The sequence below is a fragment of the Hippopotamus amphibius genome, chromosome 7 (assembly GCF_030028045.1).
Source record: "Hippopotamus amphibius kiboko isolate mHipAmp2 chromosome 7, mHipAmp2.hap2, whole genome shotgun sequence".
Taxonomy (NCBI): domain Eukaryota; kingdom Metazoa; phylum Chordata; class Mammalia; order Artiodactyla; family Hippopotamidae; genus Hippopotamus; species Hippopotamus amphibius.
The window spans coordinates 89843258-89867120 of NC_080192.1; the positions used below are offsets into that span (position 1 = coordinate 89843258).

The window sequence follows — 23863 nt, forward strand, 5'->3', positions numbered from 1 at the left end:
ACCGTTGTAACAGCCCAGTGAGATATAGGCCGCTATTGCCCCTGCTTCATAAATAAAGGGACTAAGATACAAAGATGTCAGTAACTTTCCCATGATCATATATTTAGTGGTACTAGGTCTGGAATTTGAACCAGGCATCAGGTTCCAAGCCTAAACTTTAGATTAGTACACCACAGCCCCTGGGTGTATGCTATGTACCTGTGCTAATATATCCATAGAATGCGTTTGTAGCAGTGCAACTGCTGGGTCAAAATAAATGCATGTTAAACTTCAGTAGTGCTAAATGGTTAGGAGTTTATTTTATGAAGACAGCATTGTGCTTTTTTTCATAATCAAGTACAGAGCCCACTTGTTTCCTGAGAAGAGAAGGGCTACACCTCTTGTGCCTAGAGACCTCACTAGGTACGGCTGTTTTCTTTGCTGTGGCCAGGGCTTCAGCTCTGAATCCTGTCTGGCCTTCTCCTCTCTGGGCTGGACTGCACTCCCAGGAGTCTTGGTAACCATGCTTATGCTCTCTAAGGCCACAGCCACAGGCTACTAGAGAAGTCAGCCCTGGACTCCTTTTCTCTCTGTACCCGTTGGTCTCTGGAGGACAAGGGTACTTACCAACTAGGAGACTACCAGATTCCAGTTTCCTGTTCCATCTGCAAGAAGAGAAAATGGCAGCCACCCAGAGAAACACAGTTGGCCACTCTTTACGTCCTCACCTGAAGCTCCTATATCTAACTACAAGGGACATCAATGTGGGCCTTCCAGGCCTGGAACCGCACTGGACCTGCACAGAGATAGGAGGTCAGAGTATGTGGCATGGCTTCTCCATGGCAGTGGTTTTTATAGGACTATGTCAGTGGTTCTCAAACGGTTCTCAATTTTGCCCCCACCCGCACCAGCAGGGGATATTTAGCCATGTTTGGGGATGTTTTTGGTCATCACAACTTGGTGAGGGGATGAGGTGGGGTGTGCTGCTGGCATCTAGTGGATAGAGAGAGGCCAAGGATGCTGCTGAACAGCCTGCAGTGAATGCACAGGGCAGCTGCTCACAGCAAAGAGTTATCCAGCCCAAAATACCAGCATTGTTGAGGCGAGAAATCCTGGGCTACAGGAGGGCGGAAAGTGCCGAGCACATGGCTGTGAACATGACACACCTGTTTTTGTTAACAGTGGCAGACACTTATGTCTTATTCACTTGTAGCTTGCCCCTGTTTTAAGTGGTTTACACCCATTAACTCATTTAATCCTCACAACAAGTCTGAGGCAAGTTCCACTATTATCCCATTTACAGATGAGGAACTGAGGCATAGGGCTGTAAAGTACTAGTTCAAGGTTCCCATGGTGCCAGTCTAAGCTTGGTCTCTCGCAGGTGCTCATGGCAAGTGCTCCAGGACTTCTCTTCTCTCTCTGCTTCTTCCAGAACCTTGGGAGCACCAGGGATTGTTTATATCTGTACAAAGAGAAAAAACAAAAAACAGTCAACTGGTCCTTCTCTTTAATTGTGACATTTCCAGTGGCTTTTGTATTTTTTTTCTTCAGAGGGTTTAACTGAGGACAGAGATTATGGACAACCATGAACATTTGCTTGTTGAGTTTGCATGAAAATTCTCCTGTCACTCCTGCAGTGGTCTCTTAGGACTCTTTCAGCCTCTGGACCTGCAGGCTGGGCTGCTTGGGTAGTAGATTTGCTTAGACATGAGAATAAAGTTTATCATCCAGGAGGACAAGGAAGAGCTGGTGAGTCAGTTTAGAGATACCAGAGACACAGGGCTGTTCTGATTAGGCCCATAGTTTGAATGAAAGGGGTGCTTCTCCGTAGGAGGCCTCCAGCAGTCAAGATAGGAAGTTGTAAATTGGGTGAGGATGGCAGAAGAAGTGGGAAGGGGTCTGTTGGATCAAAGTCAACTTTTCACCAGAGGAAATACTTATTAATTATAGGATGCCATAGGATTGGCTTTGCCTCTGAGTGTGGGAGTAGTAACCTGTGCTTTAAACAAACAGCCCCATCACTCAGCAACAATTAGCAGCAACAATAGGCATCTTCACAGAACCAAATTGACGGGTGGCCCACAACACACAGCCTCAAGCCTGGCTTGGAACCAGGCTTGGATACTACACCTGTGGAGCCAATCAACCCACGCTTGGGCAGCCCAAGAGGCCCTGGCACGGAACTGACATATTCGTTCTTGGGCCATTTGCTGGAAACTTGCTATGTACTAGGCATTGAGAGGAACACAAAAGAAATGTAAGACACAGACCATGCCCGTGGTCAAGAGAATTGAGACAAGATTAAGTCTGAAAAGTTATAATAGCACAGAAATATACACAATTCTTCCTCCACACCCGGGTATTGGTTCCAGGATCTCCCTCCCTCACCCCTAGAGATACCAGAATTCATGGATGTTCAAGTCCTCTATATAGAATGGTGTAGTACTTGCATATAGTCAGTGCACATCCTCCCGTATACTTTTTTTTTTTTGGCTGCACTGTGTGGCTTGCAGGATCTTAGTTCCCCAACCAGGGATTGAGCCCGGGCCATGGCAGTGAAAGCGCCGCTGGACCGCCAGGGAATTCCAGTATACTTTAAATCATCTCTAGAGTACTTATAATAACTAATACAATGTAAATACTCTGTAAATAGTTGTAAATACAGTGTAAGTGCTATGTAAATAGTTGCTAGCGATGGGGCAAATTCAAGTTCTGCTCTTTGGAGCTTCATGAAATTTTTTTTTTCTTGAATATTTTCAGTTCTTGGCTTGTTGAATTTGCAGATGAGGAGGGCCAACTGTATATTACATATAAGGGATGTGGGCCCTCAGAGCCAAATGGGAATTCTGGACCAAGTGATGGAAGGGAGAGGGGTCTGTATCATACTGGCATATTTCTTGTAAAAGAAGTAGGAAACACAAGAATAAAAGAGAAAATGAATCATATTAATTAACACTTGTCAGAGATATACATTGTTACTATTTTGGTTACATGCTGTAAGGTCTTTTTTTCTGTGCGCATGTATGATATAGATACACATGCACATTTCATTATGTAAACGGGTTCATATGCTCATATGGTATGTACTATTCTTTGTCTTGCTCTTTATACTTAATGATAACTTGTGGACAGTCTTCCTTGTCAGTAAACTAATGGATCTCTTGTATTTCACTGTGTACCTACCATGATTTAACTAATCCCTTGTTATTTTTTTTTTAACTTTTTATTTTTTTATTTTTTACAATAAACTGCATATATTTAGAGTGTACAATTTGGTATCCCTATCTCCCAGTTCGTTCCCCCCCGCCCAGCCCTCCCTGCTTTCCCCACTTGGTGTCCATATGTTTGTTCTCTACATCTGGGTCTCTATTTCTGCCTTGCAAACCGGTTGATTTGTACCATTTTTCTATAGTCCACATATATGTGTTAATATACAATATTTGTTTTTCTCTTTCTGACTCACTTCACTATGACAGTCTCTAGGTCCATCCATGTCTCTAAAAATATCCCAGTTTCATTGCTTTTTACAGCTGAGTAATATTCCATTGTATGTATGTACCACATCTTCTTTATCCATTCATCTGTTGATGGACATTTAGGTTGCTTCCATGTCCTGGCTATTGTAAATAGTGCTGCAATGAACATTGGAGTGCATGTGTCTTTTTGAATTATAGTGTTCTCTGGGTATATGCCCAGCAGTGGGATTGCTGGGTCATATGGTAGTTCTATTTTTTAACTAATCCCTTGTTATTGCCCCTTTAGGTTACTGACAGTGGTGGCCGATATATAATACTGACTGTGTGCACATCCTTTTTTTTATCCTTAGGTTATAGTCTTTAAGTAGAATTGTTAGATCAAAGAATATGCACACTTTCAGTGATTTTGATACATGTTGCCTGATTGCCTTTCAGAAAAGATATGTCAACTTAGGCTCTCCAGTCCTATGAGAGTATCTCTTGCACACTACATCCTTCCCAACAATTATTACTATTTTTTTCAATTGCAAATTTGATAAGCAGAATAATGTTTCATTGTTACTGCTTTATTTTTCTTTATTATTATTTTATCACTTGGCCTTTTTTTTTTTCACAGGCTAATTAGTCATTGGTAATTCTCTTGACAAATTGATTGATTATGTACTTAGTTTCCTATTGGTATAGTCTTTTTCTTTCATTTTATTTGTGCAGTATTTTATTATTATTATAGTGTGGTTTATTCTTTTTGTTTTATTGATTGATGAGGGTACTTGTATATTCAGGCTGTTAATAACTCTTTATCTTTTTTATCTTTTTTTTTTTTTATCTTTTTTATCTTAACAAATGTTTTATCCTAGAGTGTCATTTGCCATTTAGTTTTGTTCACTATTTAAGCATTTGTAAAACTAAAATGTCCATGCAATCAAGGTAGTCTCTATAGGCTTTCCAAACCACTGGGCTGGAGGTGGCCATGACTGGGAGCAGGGACGCCCACTGGTGGCCCCTGCACTGGTACCAAGGTGTCAAGACGAGGCCCACAGTAAGGGCCAGGCTGGAGAGGATTGAGCTACACAGCTCAAGACAGAGTAGAGGTGGCCAAGATGTGATCTTGGGTGGGGCAGTGAAGGAGGGAGAGGAGTCTAGGGTGACTTACAGGGTGCTGACCTGTATGGCAGAATGAGCAGGTGGAGGATGAGCCAGAACTGGGAGTACAGGAAGAGGAGGGGTTGGGGGTCAGGGGCAGAGATTGTTATAATTCTCCTAGGGATTGTTGATGGAGTCTCCTGGTAGAGAGAATTCTTTGGTATTTGGCTCTCTAGGCCTGGGCTGGTTTCTGTTTTTGTATCAAGCTCAGAGAGGCTTTCTCTGCTAAGCCCACAACTACTGAAGCCCACATGTCTGTGTTCCACAACAAGAGCAGCCACCACAATGAGAAGCCCATGCACCGCAATGAACACTAGCCCCCGTTTCTTGCAACTAGAGAAAGCTCACGCACAGCAACAAAGACCCAGTGCAGCAAAAAATAAATTAATTTTAAAAAAAAGGAAAGATCCTCAGAGCTAACCTATAGGAAATCATTAGAGGAGAGCAGGCTTGGAGAGGGCGCTGGATTCCTGGAGACAGGATTCCCTGCAAGATGGAGAATAAAACCCCAGTGCAGGCTGGCCTGGTTACAGCAGGGAGCCTATGTCTGGGTGCTGCAGCAGCCAAAGCAGCAAGAACACAGGGGCTCTAAGGGTCCACAGGACTGTCTTTGGGCCAGAGAATGGGCAGTACCCCAAGGCAATGGCAGTGAGGGGCTTCTTCCTAAAGAGACCCCATGTGATTTCTGCATCAAGAAGAAAGTCCAGCCTCGCCAAACCCAGTTCCAGGTATGTTTGGTGCTTATGAATACAAAGGGCCACACTGTGGTCACCCATGTTTCCAGCTCCCACTGTGCAGTCCAAGGGAGTAGGACTTGACACAATGATTTTGAAGTCCATCCTAAAAGAGCGAAGAAAATTCTGAGAAAAAAAGTGTGAGGCACACCTTACCCTAGTACCTGTTAGATATATTTAAAGAAAATGTGGCCAGAACAGTGCTAGTGTAGGAGTAGACAATTCAGTGGAACACACCAGAGGACCCTACAGCAGAGTCAGGTATATATGTGGAAATATATTGTAAGATACAGGTGGTATTTTAGATCAAGAGGGCAAGGGCAGATATTTTAATCATTAGTGACTTAGGGAAAAGAAAGTTCCCTCCACCGGGGAAGTCCTGGGGATCTTTTCTTAATCTGTTCTTAAATATGTTTCTTCTAGAGAATTCTTCATAATTGCCATCATTGCGATGGCATCTTCCTAGTTTCTTCTGTGCATGCAAGTTTTTCCCTATTTCACATTTGGTAGATTTCTTATTGAAGTAACTTTTTCAGGGTCTTTTTTATTGAGGAGTAATGAACATACAGTAAAGTCACAAATCCTAAGCGTACATCTGTGAGTTTTTACGTATGTGTACACCACCCTGATCAAGATAGATCTTTTAGAGTTAAGAAGTTGTTGGTGTGAGGTTGGGTAGAGAGGGAAATCATGAGTGTGTCCCCAAGCTGCCATCTTTTTCTAGAACTGTCTTGAAAGAGTGTTAAGGAAGAAGCCACACATCAAGTCTATATAGTAGTGTGGAGAGCAGAATGGTTAGTAGTGATGGGTCATGTTTTGGTCCTGCCTCTCACTAGCCATGGGATTTTTGTGCCTCAGTTTCAACAACTGTAAAATGAGAGTAGATGATAGCTCTTACTTCACATGGTTGTCATGAAGATTACACAAGGAAGTACATGTAAGTGCACAAGAAATGTTAATTGTTGTTTTTGTTGTTATTAATAACGAGGAGGAGGCAGTGGCTGTTAGTGAAGGGTACACATCAGAATCACCTGGGGCACAATTGCAAAATATACATGCTCAACCTGGCCAGATGTACTGAGTCAGAATCTAGATTTTAAACACCTCCCCAAGTCTTTCTGTTGCTTATCTTGGTTAAGAACCACTGGGCTGGAGGTGGTCATGATAGGACGCAGGAAGATCAGCGGGTGGCCCCTGCGATAGGGAGGGCTGGAGAGCGCTGAGCTGTGCAGATTCAAGGCAGAGTGGAGAAGTGGCCAAGGTGATGACCTTGGGTGGGGAGCAGGGAGGGACGGGGGTGGAATCTGGGGTGACTCACAGGGTGCTGACCTGATGGAGGCTTGAGTAGGTGGAGGATGAGCCAGAATTGAGAATACAGGAAGAGGGGTGGGGAGTGGGCCAGAGATTATTGTAATTCTCCTTGAGGTTATTGAGTGGAGGCTTCTGGTGAAAACACCAAGTTAGTACTTGGATCTCTAGGCCTGGACCTGTGGTGTTTTTCAGGGAGTCGTCGGTGTGAAGGAGGTAGGGTAAAGCCATGGGCCTGTTTGTAGAATGAGTGTAGAAGGCAGGAGAGGGCCAAGTTCACAAGTGTCCACCTCTGGGAAGGCCTGCATCCACTTCTTCCTCCCTCCCTAGAAACAGCAGCGCTTATTTCTCATGTTTTTTTTGTTTGTTGTTTTTGTTTTTTTTAATATTTATTTATTTATTGGCTGTGTTGGGTCTTAGCTGCGGCACGCAAGATCTTTGTTGAGACCTACTTTCGTTGCAGCACTCAGGCTTCTCTCTAGTTGTGGTGTGTGGGTTTTTCTCTATTTGTGGTGCATGGGCTGCAGGGTGTGTGGGCTCTGTAGTTTGTGGCACGCAGGCTCTGTAGTTGAGGCATGTGAGCTCAGTAGTTGTGGTGTGCAGGCTTAGTTGCCCCATGGCATGTGGGACCTTAGTTCTTGGACCAGGGATTAAACTGGCATCCCCTGCATTGAAAGGCGGATTCTTTACCACTGGACCACCAGGGAAGTCGCCTCTCATGTATTAATAGCCCCCTTGCTGAGGACCATAGGGGAATAAAATCAGTCTTCTCACTTGAAGATGAGTAATAACTGTGGGTCACTTCCTTTCCTTACAGGTTTCAAGGTTTTCCACATCCGCTGACAGAAGAGCTTAATCCTCCATCAGTACCCTCCGACAGCACATTCAGTTGGGGCAGTGTCTTATCTTTCAACATCCGTTCACCCTCATGCTACACACTTACCCTGCCACCAGTGGCTTCTTAGACTCTGGCTTTCTTCAGGCCCTTGATATCAGCCAGTCCCCTTTGGTAAGAGTTTAAGCCATTCCAGTACCTCTCCCAGAGGCATTTGCATTTAGAACTACAGGTGTAATAGAAACAATGGAAGATGTTGCATTCCTGAGGGAAGGCGATCCTGAAATTCATGTACTCATCCTAGAACGTCCCTGTCCAGTAGATCTTTCTGCACAAATGGAAATGTTCTTCTGTGCTATATAGTGTGATAGCCTCTAGCCACGTGTAGCTAGTGTAACAGGAGCTGTGTTTTTCATTTTAATTAAAGTTAAATTTAAATTGACAAGAGAAAAGCAGGCAGTATTAGGTTACATTCACTGGATTGGTGAGAGACCCCTGACAATCCAGTTGCCTCCCTACTATCCAAGCACCCCCCCAAAGGTAACTTTGGAAATGGGTCTTTCCAAGGTCATGGAAAAAGGACTTGGTGTGCCACCATCACCTCTTCTGCCTTTGGTCTCGGTGCCTTTCGCAGAACTTCCAACAGTGTTGCGTTGGGACAGAGTGTCTGGAGGCTCACAGCCTCTGTGGTTCAGAGGAACCACTGTGAGGAGGGCCCAGGGAAGAATTTGCCATTTTCAGTGGAAAACAAGTGGCAGTTACTAATCATGATGACTTTGTACTTTGGATCTTGATTTGCTGTACCTTTCTTTATAACAAGCAGTTGCTTAAGAAATAAGGACATTTTAGTTAATCCATGAAACAGGTATGAAGAGCAGCTTTTTTTTCTCTGTTTTTGGCCATGCCAGACAGCAGGCAGGATCTTAGTTCCCTGACCAGGGATCAAACCCATGCTCCCTGCGTTGGGAGCATGGAGTCTCAATCACTGGACCTCCAGGGAGGTCCCAAAAGCAGCATTTTAAGAGGTGCAGTTTCTTTGAAAAGTGAATCAAACTCATGACCTTAACATACTAACTATGTTTGTAAATAAACTCTTGGCATAAATCCTTAATGCTTCTTCTCTGAAACATGGAACGTGGTAATCGAGCATGTGCTTGCTTTTTTATTTGGGTAATTTTCCAGTGTTAGTTTTTTGATTAAATATGTGTGTGATCTTGGGACTTCCCTGGTGGTCCAGTGGTTGAGACTTTGCCTTCCATTGCAGGGGGTACAGGTTCAATCCCTGGTTGGGGAGCTAAGATCCCACATGCTTTGTGGCCAAAAAACCAAAACATAAAACAGAAGCAATATTGTAACAGATTCAATAAAGACTTAAAAAAAAAATGGTCCACATTAAAAAAAAAGGCGTGTGATTTAAAAAAACGAAAGAAAACAAGTCTTTGAAATCAAATGGGCTTTCTTTTCCCACCCCTCTAGCCTTGGCCCCTCAGTGTGTTTCCCCAAGAAAGCAGGTATCTGTGGCTGTCCGCCATAGGCCTCTCCTAGCCCGAGTTCACCGCGCTCGTTACCATAGGACACTGCCCATGCCTTTCTTCTGCCCTGCCACCCCCTCTCTCTGTTCCTTCTCGTGCCATGGTAAGCCCTACTTCCTCCAAGAAGACTTCCCCAACTCTTGTCCCTTCCAGGTGAGGCCAGTTTTAGGGCCGTGAACAGGTTCCATTTGGTTTCCCAGTTGGGGGTGAAGGTGGTAGGCATGGGTCTCAGGAAGATGTGGCTGCAGGATGGATGTACATTAGGTCACTGCATTTCAAACTTCCTTGACCACCGCTCCCAGTGAAAAATATATCTTGTCTCAGCTACCGCACAGACCTACATACAGATATATAACACTGAAACAAAAGTTTTGTAAAAATAACACTCACTATGTGTGATGCATTTGGACATTTTTCTGTTCTATTTATTTTTTAAAGAAAAATGCTGGTTGTAAGCCACTGACCTGATTTCACAACCCAGTGATGGGTCACAGCCCACAGGGTGAAAAATGAAGAGTGAGATCATTACTGCCCAGAACAACTCCAAACATAGCCAAGGAGCCCTGTCCAGATGTTGCCCTTTGAGTGGCTCGAAGAGCTGGCAGATGGTGGAACCGGCACCTGTGTGCTCCTGGTGGTGGTCCACTTGGTGCTGCTCTGCTCTTTCCGTGGAGTCTCCTTTCAGGGCCGCAGTTGGTTGTGCCATAAAGCGGCCACGGGCTCAGATGCTTTCTCAGTGCTGTGGAAGGAGGTTGAAGTCTATAAAGCACTCCATACACCTGACAGAAAGATGCCAGCTCAGTGTCAAGTGTCACAGGTGTATGTCTCATCCCATTGGATGAGGCTACTTGTGGAGGCAAAGCTTCCAGGCCCTATGGGGCTCACATGTGCTGCTCACCTGGCAGGACTACAGATGACAGAATAAGAGCAAAACAAGAAGCTCTTGCATACAGCGTAACAACATCTTACTAACCAGAGGGTGGATGATAAATATACGTAAGGAACATTCCAGGCAGCAGTGAGTCTTGGAGCCCCATCTCCCTTTGTAACTGGAAGTTTTTGAAAACAGAATCCGCAGAAATAGCTACCTCAACACCCATGCATTTAAGCTGGGTGAGCCTCAAAGTCTGTTGACATTTACTTAGCACACTTTTCTAAGAAAAGTGGCTATCTGATTTCTCAACCCACTGTAGAAGAAAATAAATTGCCTGGAAGGATGGTGGTGGTAGGTCTTTTCCAGAGAGAGACATGTGGATAATAGGAAAGTAAAAGCCATGGGGGAGGGCAGAGAAACAATAAGAAGGAAACTCAGCCACGTTATTAGCTAGTTCCTTAGGGAATGTTCCTAATGATGACCACTTCAGTGAGAAAAGGACATTTTTTATAGCATTAGAGAACTGTGGGCCATATTTTAGCAAGATTTCACTTTACAGTGGTTGGCCGTTGAAGTTTTACTTTTCAGAAAAAGTATTCATGGGAACCTCAGTGATTCTGGATAAGTTAAGTGCTACTGAACTGTCCCTGATTAGGGATAGTCATGGGTTTGAGGCATGCTGTAACCTCGGGTTCACAGGCGGGTCCTCCCCACCCAACCCTAGACTGCCTCATGGCCTGAAACCCCTCCATTACTGTTACTGTTGGATTCTTTTGTTCACCAATGTGAATTTGTGAATAAATACTTTCCAATCTGAAAGCTGCTTGATAGTGGCTCCGTTATATTCTGGGCACTCCCTGAGGATGGGATGGGGTTGGGCCTGGATGGGGTGGCTTAAATGACCAGAGGGCAGGACAAAATCACTGGGATTTGGGCTGTGGTGAGTTATTAGCACTGGGGGGCAGGCTTGGAAGCTGAGTTCCACTTTTCACTGCTTTGCTTGAGGACAGCCCACTCACTGAGATGGAGCCAGCTCTCGGTTTCTTCCATAGTCTGTCTCCTTGAGGCTCACCGGCCACCTGCCCCAGACCTGCTTCTCTGAATCACCCTGAATGACTGCAGGGGTGCTCCAGTAAGTAAGGGGACCTCAAAGAAAAGGCAGGTATTTCTGAGACAAAGATCATTTATTCCACACCATCTGAGAAAGCAGCCTTGAAGTAGAAGGCATTGGGGTTAGTGGTGTTTCACACCACCAGAAGGTTTCTGTCTTAACAATAGATTGTTACATAGTACACATGCATAATATATTACATTTCTGTTGTTGATATTTGCAAATGCTGTGTGACTACAAAATGATGAAACTGTTTCTCCCAGTGGTGAGAATAACAACAATAAACTAAGATAACAATACCAAAAGTCTTTGAAAAGATTTCAGGGGTTTGCCAAGCCATTCACTGATGCGTTCCCCTTGGTCAAGTGGTGGTTCTAAGAAGCTGAGTGATGGAATTTTTTTTTTTTTTAGTAGGAATATAATGTGAAGGGTAGAGAAAGACCACTTGAGCGTAAGTACTCTAGTAGAAATTAAATTCTGATGATGAAACCCAAAATGGCATCAGCAAAAGAAGACCAATGAGCTTAGATTTTTCAGTGAGCCTACTCTTCTCACATGTGCGGGATACCTGGTGTGTGATACACCCATGTCAGAACACCCGGAAGGAGCGAAGTCCAGAATTAGAAGAGATTGTAAAGGAATCCCAACCAGCGCAAAGGTTGCTTGTCTACTTCCTTATTGAAGTCAAGAGGAGGAACAAGGCAGACAGACCCTCTGCTAGGCAGAAGTGCAGAGAATTCACATCAGAGAGGAAAAAAAGCGTGCCCAATTCCCATTTGCTTCCAACTCTGCCTCCCTTGAGAATAATCCCCAAACTGGGGAGAAAAAGTAACATCATATGGAATGAAATGAGGCTCCCCACAGTAGAGGAGATGTTAGTGGAACCCTCTTCTCGGGGGCAAAGTCCGCCTGTCACGTTTCCCCATCTAGGTTGACTCATGTCCCTGAATCAGTACTTCCAGGGAGAGGGCGGTCTAACCAGAGACAGATCCATTTATTAGTCCTAGATTTAAACACAGATAAGGAAACTGAAGCCTGTCCTTTCCATCCATTTTTAAAACTTAATAAAGACTCACCAGGTAGGTTTCTCTGAACTAAAGATGACATAACTCTGGGAGGGGCAAATAAATGGCTTTGAGGTGACAAAGTCAGGATTTGAAACAGTCTTATCAGGGTGGGAAAAGAGGAGGGAATTTTATAAGGGAAAAAATTTTATATGTGGGTTCAACAAATTTAGTCATCCAGGTACGTTATGGGTGTGCCTGAGATGGGCTTGTGGAGGTGCCCAAAGAGGCTGGTTTTCCACAGGCTCTTTGTGGACCAGGAGTGTGGGGCTCAGGAGAGCCCAGCCACACACTGGAGGTGCCAATCCAGAGCAAAGGAGGGGATGCAGCCCACTTCCACTCCCTGCTCCTCAGAACACATGGATGTGCAATGTGGGGTTCAGGCTTCGGGAGACTAACCAGGAAGGAAACATCCAGGGCAGGTCATCAGGATAGAGAGGGTCTGGGGACAGAGGAAGATGGTCCCTGGGTAACGAGGCAGGGACCATCAGCTTGGGGAAGAGAGGTAAGTCCACATATTTGAAGAGTCTCCTGAGAGAGAAGGAGAAGACAATTCTGTATGTCCAGAGGGCGGCCCAAGTTAGAGTAAAGCAGGCCTATGTGCTGCCTAAGGAAGATGCACTGTGTCTTCCCTGTCAGTGGAAGGTTTGTACAGCCTTGGGATGGCCTCCCTGCCAGGGACATCTCAGAGGGGATGCCTAGCACAGTGGCCTGAGGATTCTAAAGTTCCTTCCCAAGATGTTCCCTTTGCCATGGATGAGGAGTCCACAGAGACCACCTTTGCCCAGGCACTTTGGAGTAAGTAGCTGTGCAAGGGCAAACTGATGCTTTGAGTTCAAGTCATGCTTCACTTTGCGTGTGACCTTTGACAAGTTACTCTCTCTTTTTTTTAAATTTTTCTTGGAGTATAGTTGTGTTACCATGTTGTGTTTCTACTGTACAGCAAAGTGAATCAGCTGTACATATACATATATCCCCTCTTTTTTGGATTTCTTTCCAATTTAGGTCACCACAGAGCATTGAGAAGAGTTCCCTGTGCTATACAGTAGGTTCTCATTAGTTACCTATTTTATACACGGTATCAGTAGTGTGTATATGTCAATCCCAATCTCCCAGTTCATCCCATCTTCCCCCTTGGTATCCATACGTTTGTTCTTCACATCTGTGTGTCTATTTCTGCTTTGTAAATAAGATTGTCTATACCAAATAAGATCGTCAGGTTCCACATATATGTGTTAATATATATTTGTTTTCCTCTTTCTGACTTACTTTACTCTGTATGGCAGTCTCTAGGTCCATCCATGTCTCTACACATGACCCAGTTTCTTTCCTTTTTATGGCTGAGTAATATTCTCTTGTATATGTGTACCACGTCTTTATCCATTCCTCTTTTTTATTTGTTTATTTGTTTTAAATTTATTTATTTATTGGCTGCATTGGTTCTTCATTGCTGCACATGGGCTTTCTCTAGTTGCAGCGAGCGGGGGCTACTCTTCATTGTGGTGCATGGGTTCCTCATTGCGGTGGCTTCTCTTGTTGCGGAGCATGGGCGCTAGACACGTGGGCTTCAGTAGTTGTGTCACATGGGCTCAACAGTTGTGGCTCACAGGCTCTAGAGCGCAGGCTCAATGGTTGTGGTGCACGGGCTTAGTTGCTCCACAGCATGTGGGATCTTCTGCAGCAGGGATCGAACCTTTGTCCCCTACATTGGCGGGCAGATTCTTAACCGCTGCGCCACCTAGGAAGCCCGGCGGGCAGATTCTTAACCACTGCACCACCTAGGAAGTCCCTATCCATTCCTCTGTTGATGGGCATTTAGGTTGCTTCCATGTCCTGGCTATTGTAAAGAGTGCTGCTATGAACGTTGGGGCATTTGTCTTTTGAATTACGGTTTTTTTCTGGGTATATGCAGCACGTTACTCTCTGCATCTTGGTCCTGTCATTAAAAGTATGGATCATGGCAGTGGTACACTCCTGCTAGGACTTTTGTGAAGTTTGAGTTAAAGCGAGACGTTTAGAACTATGCCACAGCCTTGGTAAGGGCTGTGTGCCAGATAGGTTCTGTGATTGTCATCCGCCCATTGTCACCACCACTGCCACCACCACTGATTTGTCATACAGTGCTGGGGGAGTAGAGATGACTAGGTTGGATCCCTGCCTTCAAGAGGTCAGAGCCCAGTGTGGAAGGTGGAGAACTGTCGTATGTGGAGATGGGGTTTGGGGCAGTACAAGGGCATGGCCCCTTACAGAAGGCTTGGCAGTGGGGCGTATTGCAGGCTAGGGCCTCCTTCCTCTGAAACTAGCCCCTGAAACCATGACTTAGCTCCGAAGCATTTTCAGGCATCAGAGGGCTGCTGTTTTGTCAGTCCAAGGCTGTTTGCTCTGGGGGTGGCTATGCATGAGGTGCCCATTCTGCACCCCATCAAGTGCTAGGAATGACCAGGCTGGCTTGGCAGGTTCAAGGATATAGGGGCGCCCCAGGGCTGCCTGGCACAGCAGACCCTATTCCTGAGCTTTAGGGCCCCAAACGCTGAAGCTCCCTGTGTGCCTCCTCAGTGCCTGGCGCTGTGCTGGGCGTCCTCCCGCAGAGTCGTGGCACATCGTATCCCGGGAGACAGGTGGTATCAGTCATCCCCACTTTACAGCTAAGTAAACAGGCTGGGACATTAAGTGTCTTATAAAGGCCAGGGCCAGGACTTGGACCCAAGGTTTCCAAGGCCAAAATTGGGTGCCATTTCCATACCCCACCCTGGGCAAGACCAGAGGTGACTCAGCCAAGAACTCTGCCCTTGGGAGGAGTTGGAGCCAGAGGTCTGATAACTGATTACTCCAGCCCAGGGGAAGGGCCAGAAGAGCCCTACCCTTCCAGGCCTGTCTCCTGCTGCCCGGATCCCTGTCTACGGATGGGATCCCCCTCGCAAAGCCAGTGCCTGTCTGGGAAATGCTCAGGGGAACCCTCCTGCAAAGTGGTCCCTGCCTGCTCACTGTTCAGGGAAACATCTCTCAACCAGTGGTCATTTTAGAGAAGGAAGGCAGTGGTTTAGGAAAAAAAAACATGTTTTTAAGCAGTGGTGGCCTATTCTTTTCCCTAAAGACTTTTTTTTTTTTAAAGAACAGTTTTAGGTTCACAACAAAATTGAGAGGAAGGTATAGAGATTTCCCATATGCCCCCTCCCCCACACACATACACAGCCTCCCCCAGCATCAACATCCCACACTGGATCCATGTATTTGTTACAACTGATGAACGTTTGTGGTGGCCTTTTTTCCCCCAGAGTTTCGTGTGAATATGCTTGCAATTGAAAACAAATATTCTGTGTGAAGAGAACATGTGGGAACCTGCGCGTGCCCTCCTGTCTCCTGACCCCTTCTCCCACCGCACCCAGATTCTGCAGAACCCGGATATAGTTCATGACCCCTGTTCAGAGGTGGGGAAAGTTAGCGCTACTCTTTGCTAATGAGCTCTTCTTCCCCATGTTGTTCCTCTAGAACCTGAATTCCATGTGGAAGATTTTTTTAAAAATTGTGGTAAAACATACATAACACAAAATTTACCATTTTAACCATTTTTGAGTATACATTTCAGTGGTGTTAAGTACATTCACATTGTTCTGCAACTACCACCACTATCCATTTCCAGAACTTTTTCATCATCCCAAACTGAATCTCTGCCCATTGAACAGTAACTCACCATCTTCCCTCCCCCCCCCCCCCGATTCTGACAACCATCATTCTACTCTGTCTCTACAAATTTGTCTGTTCTAGGTACCTCATGAGTGGAATCATACAATATTTCTCTTTTTGTGTCTGCCTTATTTCACTTAGCATCATGTCTTCAGGGTTCATCCATGTGGTAGCATGTGCCAGAATTTCCTTCCTTTTTAAGGTTGAATAATGTTTCATTGTATGTATATGCTATATAATTCTATGTTTAATTTTTTGAGGAACCGTCATACTGTTTTCCACAAAGGATGCACCATCTTATATTCCCAGCAGCAATGTACAAGGGTTCCAGTTCCTCTGTTATGGCTGGGGTTTTTTGGTTTGTTTGTTTGTTTTGTTTTTTTCTGGCCATACCACACGTTATGCAGAATCTTAGTTCCCCATCCAGGGATTGAACCTGTGCCCCTGCATTGGGAGTGCAGAGTCTTAACCACTGGACCATCAGGAAAGTTCCAGGGGTTTTTACTCTCTTGTTCATGGCTGTATCCCCAGAGACTAGGACAGTGTCCAGCACGTAGTAGGTACTCAATAAATATTTGTTGGGTTGGATGAATGGGAGGCTTTGGCCTCTAGGCAGCTGTACAAGGGAGCTTGTACCTGTCAACAGGACCTTCCCCTTCTAGTCCCTGCTCAGTGCTAAGAGAATCACCCTTTTGATGGGTAAGTTACCTGCAGGTGCCCACTGGTGTCAAGAGAAATGGTAGTGCTGTGGAGGTCAGGGAATTGAACATGCTGGCTAGCATGGGAATGTTTTTTAATCTGTGGGTGTCAATGCATTTGTGGCTCATAAAATCAGTTTTTAGTGGTAAAAAGCATTTATGAAAAATGAAATAGAATAAAAATATTAGGGTATACCACATGGAAGAAAGAGTAAGTATCATTTTGTGAAATTTGTTTTTTGTGTACTGTTTGTGTACGTGTGTAACGGATCACCAAGAGTTTGAAAAACACTATTTAAAAAAAAAAATTTATTTTTTGGCTTTGTTGGATCTTTGTTGCTACACATGAGCTTTCTCTAGTTGCGGAGAGGGGCGGCTATTCTTTGTTGCGATGCGAGGGCTTCTTGTAGTGGCTTCTGTTGTTGTGGAACACGGGCTCTAGGTGAGTGGGCTCCAGTAGTTGTAGCACTTGGGCTCAGTAGTTGTGGCTCTCAGGCTCCAGAGCACAGGCTCAGTAGTTGTGGCGCACCAGCTTAGTTGCTCTACAGCACGTGGAATCTTCCCGGACCAGGGATCGAACCTGTGTTCCCCTGCATTGGCAGGCGGGTTCTTAACCACAGCGCCACCAGGGAGGTCTGGATGTATGCATTTTAAACTTCTTGAGAGTAGAGATTGAGTCTTTCCCTGTCTTACCAATTCCACATCTCAGTCCAGCCCAGACTGATAGCCATAATAAGGCTGATAAGTTGGCCAATTGATGGGAGTGCTGAAGAGTCAACAGGAAAAATTTCCCAGGTCAAACTGGATTTTGATTCTCAAGGAAACAAAGAAACCAGAGGCTAGATTCTCTCAAATACCTGGAGTGCCTGTCAGTGAGAGGCCAGACCCTATCTATCACTTGTGAACCATGATCCTGGGCAATGGGAATGTGGTGTGATGAGGTGGGAAGAACTTGGGTAGTAAAACAAGAAAGGGGCTTTGTGTGGACTAGTGGTGATCAAGTGCCAGGAAATGAGTTTGCTTAATTCAGCTTTCTGCCCCAAGGTCCAAGTCTAAAAGAAAGAGACAGACAGACAGGGAAAGAAGGAAGAAAGGAGAGAGAGAGAGAGCAAAAGAGCATGACTAGATTTGGAAGCTAGATCAAACTGGACCTGAATCCCCTTTCCATATCTTTCAATTATGAAACTCTAGACATGGTATTAATCTCTGAGTCCTGGTTTCTGCATCTATGGGATGAGCATTAGATAATACACATGACAGGCCCCCTCACTGTTCTTGGTACATGGTAGATAATAAATAAATAATGGGAATTATTAGTACCATTGCATCATGTTTGGCATGCTTTATCAGTGTAGGCCCAGCTAACATAAGCTAAAAAAGGTCATTTATTAGAAGAATCCTAGCTTACCGCCTTGAAGAAAGGGTTGACTTTGAGGCCTTAGGTAAGAAAGTTGGACCTGGACCAGGTAGAGCCAGCTTCCTTTTGTGATCTTCAGACAGAGTCTCATTGGCAGGTTTGGATCCTGTGCTGACGGTCCCACTGGGAATTAAGAGAGATGGAAATTTCCCTCAGAAAAGTGAGGTGCTGTGTATAGAAGAAGGGAGGAGGAGATTTCTAGATAGGCAGAACTGTTGACCATGACACATGAGTTTTCCCTCCACCCCTACCTCCTACCCAAACCCTGGTGCTCAGGTAGGCCCCCCAGGTGAGCCCTCATGTGCAGAACTGTGTAACTACTGCTTCCCTGCTCCTTCCACACTCTCTAAATTTCTCCACCAATTTTTAATTTCAGCACAGTCTGTCAAGCCTGGCCTTGCTTGGCCTTGAGCAAGGGGAGCATCTTTACTCAAAGGGCTGCCCTGCTCAGGACCTCCTGCCTCCTCCCCATCCCTCCACAGGAGTGCCAGGTCCACCTACTCACCTGCTCTTTATTTACTTACATATTTATTTATTTGGTTGCGCTGGGTCTTAGTTGTGGCAGGTGAGCTCTTTTAGTTGGGGCTCAAGGGCTCCTTATTTGTATCATGAGAACTTTTAGTTGCAGCATGCACGTGGGATCTAGTTCCCTGACCAGAGATTGAATCCAGGCCCCCTGCATTGGGAGCGCAGAGTCAACCACTGCGCCACCAGGGAAGTCCCCTACGCACCTGCTCTTTACAAAGTTCTATACACCCTGCAGAAAAGAACTTCAGACCAGTTTTTAAATTTTCAAGTATACTTTTTCGAAACTGAATCTTCCTTTTACTTTATCCTTGGCTCCGTCCTGTGTTCTTAGGAAGGCTACCGGAGACCTTGGGTTTCCAACAGAACAAGAGGCTCAACGGAAACAAATTGAGAACAAAAACAAGTACCGAGATTGCCAAGCCCTCCACAGGGCTGTGGGAGGGAAGGGTTTGGGGGAGGGACCCACCTCGGGCTTTGCCGGCCCTTTCTGCTCCTCTTCTCTCCGCTTTTCTGCTCCTGATCGTTTAGGCAGCAGTATCACCCACGCAGAATGTCTAAAAGACCTCCGGGCCTGAGAGGTCACCCTAAGCGGCCTCAGGCCCGAGTAGGTTGAGAAGCAGACCTACCCCCTCAGGACTGGGAAGTCCGTGTGTTTGCCTTGACAGCCGCATCCTCCCTCTCTCCTCGAAGGTCCTGAGCGCTGGTGCCCTGGAGCCCCACCTAGACTCGCCCATCCCAGGAGGCACTGCTTGCTGCGAACCTTCCCCTTCCCGTTGCCTTTGGCAAGTTTCTCTCTCCTGTGTCACCTTCCCTTTCAGCCAGCTGTATGTCGGGAGGCTCAGATCAGTTAATTGCCACACAGGCGGTACATTTAAAATCCCAGAAAACTTGTGTTTCGTATGGGAGATTTAATAGTGTCAATTGCAAAGCGTACCTGTAAGGATTAGCTCCTCATTGTGGGATCCCCTGGGCAGTGTAGCTCTAGTGCCGGAGGGAGGGAGGCAGGGAAAGAAGGTGAAGGAAGGAGGGAAGGAAGGAAGGGAAGCAGGGAGGGAGGGAGGACTAACTGATGGGAAGGAAGGAACTGATGGGGTGCGATTTCCTGACACAATCACCTTCTCAGGATTCCATCCACCCCATAAATAGATGGCCGCCTGCTCTGCCTGCAAAAGCCTGGCTTTGTGGGGGCAGCTAGACTCTAACAGCCTGAGCATCTTTTAAAAGCAAAGAAAATAAATTTTAAAAAGGAAATGATATATATATGGAATCTAGAAAAAATGGTACTGATGAACCTAGTGGCAGGGTAGGAATAGAGATGCAGATGTAGAGAATGGGCTTGAGGACACCGGGGAGGGAGGGAGGGGAAGCTGGGACGTAGTGAGAGAGTAGCCTTGACATGTACACGCTACCAAACGTAAAATAGATGGCTAGTGGGAAGCTAGTACAGAGCACAGGGAGACCAGCTCGATGCTTTGTGAAGACCTAAAGGGGTAGGATAGGGAGGTTGGGAGGGAGGCTCAAGAGGGAGGGAATATGGGGATATATGTATACATGTGGCTGATTCACTTTGTTGTACAGCAGAAACTGACACAATACTGTAAAGCAATTATACTCCAATAAAGATAAAAAAAATTAAAAAATTTTTTTAAAAAAAGGAAATGAGACGCAGTGAAATGTAACATTTGGGTAGGGGAATTTTTTTCTTTCTCTTTCTCTCTCTTTTTTTTTTTTTTTTGAGCTATAATAATCCACAAGCCACAAACTTTACCCTTCAAAGTGTATAATTCAGTGGTTTTTAGTATATTCATAAAGTAGTTGAACCATCATCACTATTTAATTCCAAAATGTTTTCATTACCCAAACCCATTAGCAGTTACTCCCCACACCCCACTGGCAACCACTAATCTACTTTCTGTCGCTGTGGGTTTACTTATTCTGGACATTTCATGTGAATAGAATCATACAGTCAGTGTATGTCTTTCAGTTAACATAATGTTTTCAAGGTTCATCTGTGTTATAACACTTCTCAGTACTTCGTTCCTGTTTATTGCTGACAAATATTCCATTGGGTGGATATACCACATTTCATTTGTCCTGATGGACATGTGGGTTGTTTCCACTTTTTTGGCTATTACAAATAATATTGCTGTGAACATTCACGTACAAGTTTGGTTTTTGTTTTTGTTTTTTTGTGAACATGTGTTTTCAGTTCTCTTGAGTATATACCTCACAGTGGAGTTGCTGGGTCAGATGGTAATTCTGTGTTTAAATTTTTGAGGAACTGCTGTGGGTTGGGGATTTTGATAGCTTTTTTCCTGATTATAAACATCATATATGTTCATTGTAGAAAATTTATAATATACGTAAATGTACTAAGAAGAAATTTAGTTTCACTCTATATGACCCATTAATAACTACCTTCAATAAGTTGGTGTATTTGCTCATGTACATCATTTAAAAAATGTATTGTGCTTAAAATACATGTAGTGTTTGTATTCTATTTCTTTCACTTACCTTTTATTGTAAACATTTTCAGTGTCAGTAAAAATTATTATAGTGTAATTCTTTCTGACCACATTCTGCCATCATGGATGCACCATAGCTTATTTAATCCACTCACTGTTCTTGGACGTACTCATTTCCGCATTTGTGTGATTATCACAAGTGATGCAATGTCCATCCACATCTCTGATAGGTTTTGAAATAAAATCTTAGAAGTGAAATTCTGGGTAAAAGAATGTGAGCATTTAAAAAAATAAAGCTTTCATTTTGAAATAATTTTAGATTTGCAGAAAAGTTGCAAAGATAGTATCGCGCGTTCCCATACACCCTTCACCCAGTTTCCTCTAATGTTAATATCTTACCCAGCCAGAGTATATTTGTCAAAAGTAATCAGTTAACATTGGTATGCTGTTGTTAACTAAACTCCAGACGTTATTGGGCTTTCACCAGTTTTCTTACTAATGTTCTTTTTCCATTCCGTGGAAAATTCAAGATACCATGTTGTGTTTAGGCAGTGAATACTTTGAAGGCTTTTGGTGTGTGTGTGTGTAGAAAGGTTGTATCAGTTTATATTCTCATCAGCAGTATGGGAGGAAAGAGGCTTTGCCAGCCTAACAGACAGAACAGCAGAAACAGCAGTGTGAATGTAACAGGCGTGTTTTTTTTTGGTCCCATTTCACAGCTTGTGGGATCTTCGTTCTCCAACCAGGGATTGAACCTGGGCCCTCTGCAGAGAAAGCGCAGAGTCCTAACCACTGGACTGCCAGGGAAGTCCCTATTAGGCATTTCTTAATTGCTAGTGGGTTTGCAGACGTTTTCATATTTGGAGGCCAGTTTTACTTTTTGTTTTTGGCTTCCCAGTCATCTGTAGGGATTTTTATCCACGTCTACGCCTTTAGCATCCATCCAAGCTGACATACTGCCAATGTCAGGTGAGTTTCTAGAAAGCCATCACTGCATCTTACAAAGTCATCAAGGCAAGAGCTCCCAGGAAGGGTAGGCCTGCCCAGATGCTCCCTGCAGGCCTTATTTCCCCTGCAGAGGCCTGGCCCAGGTTGTGGAATCCAGGTAACAGTGAAGTGTGTTCTCTGAGAGTGGGCTCACCTGGCGGCCAGGAGGCCAGCTATGTACAAAGAGCAGTACAGGGTGGGCAGTGATGTATTGCCAAGAGCACTGTCTCGGAGTCAAAGAGAATTGCGGTTTCGTCCTACTTCGCTTACTACTTATGTGAATTTCAGCAAATCTAGTCTATTTACTGAGCTCTAGTTTTTTCATTTGGTTTACAAGGGGCATCTCAGGAACTGAATGAACAGTTGTGAAGGCACTTTATCAAACTGTACAAATGTGTGATATGGTCAGAGGGAACCATGCTGTGAAGGGGACAGTGCCTTGTGTAGACAGTGTGAATCTCAATCCACTACCCTCCTGAGATCAACTCAGTTCCAACCTTGAACTCCCATCTGGTCTGAGGGGGAGGAAATTCCATCTCGGTCGCTATGGGCCCCCTCCCAGGAAGGGTCACCCTGGAATCCAGGAGGCTCGTGGACCTGCCCGGGAAAGGGGCCTTCTATGGGCCGCCCACTCGCATGGGCCCTGGTGCTTTGTGACAAGGCTCTGCCTCTGGCTTCAGGCCGCCAGCCAGGCTTCTGTGCCCAGGGTCGGCTTCCCTCTGGTCCTGAAGCTCAAAGAGGACAGGGGCCATTGTGGGTTTGGAACTTGAGGTTCCTGCCTTTTGGCCCTGTGCTCTTTCAACAGCATCTTATGCAACTTACATTGTGGTTGGAGGAGCAGAAATAGCACCTCTGGAACAATTATAGACCTCTTAGAGGCGAGCAGAGTTCCCCTTTTTGGTGATTTCCCACCTCAGTGGGCTTGTTGCCAGTGTCTTTATGTTGTTTACTTATATATGTTGTCTGAGGAGTTATAATTTTCTTTTAAGACACTGGGAAATCCCATAATTAAAACAAAATCAGTGAAATTGAATTCCTGTATTTTTGCCCAGTTTGTGCTTCTTTTGTGTGTGTGTGTGTGTGTGTGTGTGTGTGTGTGTTGTATTCTAGCACTTTCCGTCCTCAGGTAACTTCACATAGGTTGACCTGGGTGAGGAATCTATGTGTGCTTTACATGGGGCACAGTGACAGAGACAGAGCAGAGTGGGAGTGAAGCATGGGGAAGAGGCCACTGGCACCCATGAGGAAAGGAGGTGTTATGCCATCTTACTCTCTGGGATGCTCTGAACCTGGAGGGAGAAGGGCGTCTGCCATGGTTGTGCACTGCTGGGATGAGATGATGTCTATGAGAAAAAGGAAAGAGGCTGGTAAAGGGTTTTCTTAACCCAGAAATGTATAGGTTTTGAAGGTTCCTGAGAGTGTCAGTATCATTCATTGATTCACTCAAATAATTCTGGAAAGGATTCAGTAAATAATGATCTAAAATCATCTCCAGGCAAAGGCCCTGTATCAGTTTCCAGAAAGGATGTGTTTTATATCTAAGGATGTGTCTTGGTCTTGTTCTGCCCTCTCAAGGAGAGCATCAGTCTCCTCTGGGCCCCATGGCCTGCCTGAGGGCTTCCATGCAGCCTCAAGGGCCCTGGGGAGTCTCCTTGCTTGGCCTGGGCCTCGTGGGGCCGGGGCGGTGGAAGACGGCTGCCATTCACACTGCTGCCTCACCAAGATCATATTGGAGGAGTGAGGTGCTGTAGGGCTGGGCCTGGCTTCCAAGGAAAAGTGCCACCACAGCCCCTCTGAGAAGCCAGCAGGGCGAGAGCAGGGCTCGGAGGATCATGGGTTTCCAGCCTCCCTGACTTACACCCGACTTTTTGTCAGAGAAGATGGAAACCAGGCCCTCTGTCCAGAAATGAAACCAGGTTTGGATCTCATGAGAGATCAGAATAGAGTGTAAAAACGGAAACCAGGGAACCCTGGCCGGGGCCGGGTGGGGCAGAGCCAAGGGTGGGTCACATTTCTAACTCCCGTTTC

The 23863-nt window shown here is 45.2% G+C and overlaps 1 long non-coding RNA gene across 19 annotated transcripts in view; it reads left to right on the top strand.

Annotated features, from left to right (window-relative positions):
- LOC130856887 (uncharacterized) overlaps positions 1-23863 on the top strand; it is a 104438-nt gene that overhangs the window by 64460 nt on the left and 16115 nt on the right. For 16 of the 19 annotated variants that reach the window (XR_009054709.1, XR_009054700.1, XR_009054699.1 and 13 more), the window contains one exon: positions 7458-7649. The exons of 1 other annotated variant lie outside the window; for it this stretch is intronic. This is a non-coding gene — a long non-coding RNA (uncharacterized LOC130856887). Of the gene's footprint in view, positions 1-7457; positions 7650-9445; positions 11161-23863 lie in introns of those variants that run through there. 2 more of the 19 variants (XR_009054698.1, XR_009054703.1) reach the window with 2 other exon arrangements.